This window comes from Castor canadensis, chromosome 14 (assembly GCF_047511655.1).
Source record: "Castor canadensis chromosome 14, mCasCan1.hap1v2, whole genome shotgun sequence".
Taxonomy (NCBI): domain Eukaryota; kingdom Metazoa; phylum Chordata; class Mammalia; order Rodentia; family Castoridae; genus Castor; species Castor canadensis.
This window is the reverse complement of record NC_133399.1, coordinates 49,708,039-49,709,662: the sequence shown is the minus strand read 5'-3', so window position 1 is coordinate 49,709,662 and position 1,624 is coordinate 49,708,039.

Here is a 1,624-nt window from a genome sequence, read left to right as displayed (position 1 = left end):
CGCCCCCGGTACGCAGGCCAGGCTCTCCACACAGCTTCTCGTTCCCGCCTCCCCAGCGCGTGCGCAGAGTGAACCTGGGTGACCTGGGTTTTGCTCTTCGGCGGGCTCTTGCTTTCCCGCGTTGAACTACCTTTGTCTTCTAGTCAGACCCCGGACGCTTGTCGGGAGAATCCCTGTGGGAAGACAGAAACCTCCCCGCCTCACTCGCGCACGACCCCTCAGAGAAACTTCCAAGTTGTTTTTTTTTGTTTTTGTTTTTGCGGTACTTGGGCTTGAACTCAGGGCTTTCACCCTGAGCCATTTCACCCGCCCTATTTTTGTGAAGGGGTTTTTGAGCTAGGGTCTCGCGAATTATTTGTCCGGGCTGGCTTCGAACCGTGACCCTCCTGATCTCTGCCTCCTGAATAGCTAGGATTACAGGCGTGAGCCACCGGCGCCCAGCACCTTCCAGTTTTTGCCGTCCCTCCCCGCTGATCTTATTCCCACCCCAGAGCCAGAGTGCCCGCCCGTGACCAAACACCACGAACTCTGCAGGAGACCCATTTATTTGCCACAGACCTCAGAGAGGAGATCTCCCGCACACAGACCCTGCTGTGGAGAGGGGCCCTCAAGGGGATGGCCTCCTCCCACATGGGAGTGAGGTTCAGGTCCGGAGGTGAAAGTGGGGTGGAAGGGGGGTCTCCAGGGCTCCTGAGGGTCCCCATGTGTACCCGGGCTAAAGGAGGTGACAGGAAGGACAGGGCACTCCATGGCAGGCAAGCCAGTGTATGGGCCTTTGTGTGAACCTAAAAGGCCCAGTTCTACTGCTGTCCATGAAGCAGTGACTAAAGAGACTGATGCAGGAAGAACTTCATTGGCAAACACCACAGGCAGGTGGATGATGGAGGGTCTGTGCCCTATAACCCGTTTTGGGGGGTTATAAGTACAAAGGGTTACTGTGACTTTCTGGGAATCTCTGTAGCCTGACCAGGTGGGTACCATGTGTCACTAACTTGAGGTAATTGATTCTTCTTACCACAGTTTCCGTGTTGTCTTGCAGGTCCCCTTGTGTTCCTGGTCCCTGTAGTTCTAAAGATTTCTGAGTAGGAGACCAGGCTGACTTTAGGGGTTATTCGGGATGCCAGGCGAAACAGCTACAGTGAAAACCAGACTTGCTAGAGCAAGGAGCCAGTTAACTGGCTCATCAATTAACCTGTTTACCTGTTAGCTCATTCATCAGTTAACCTGTTCATCCATTAACCAGTTCAACGGTTGTCCTGTTGTTCATCTGTCAACCCATTTACCCATTCATCCATTGACCAATGCACCAGTTAACCTGTTCATCAGTTAACCCAATCACCTCTTCACAAGTTAAATTGTTCATTCATTAACCTGATCATGTGTCAACCCATTCATCAGTTAGCCTGGTCATCAACTTCTGTTAACAGATTTGCTGGTTAACATACTTCTTGGCTTCATTTGCTGACGTGGCTCATTGGTTTGGGGTCTCCTCGGAATCCAGGAGCACCAAATGACCACCTTCCCTCTTGTGTTCTGAGTTTTCCATGTCAGGACTGACAACCTATGCAGACCTGTAATTGGACATCTGTAAAACTCCAGTAGCTACAGGGCCGTGCAAGTGGAC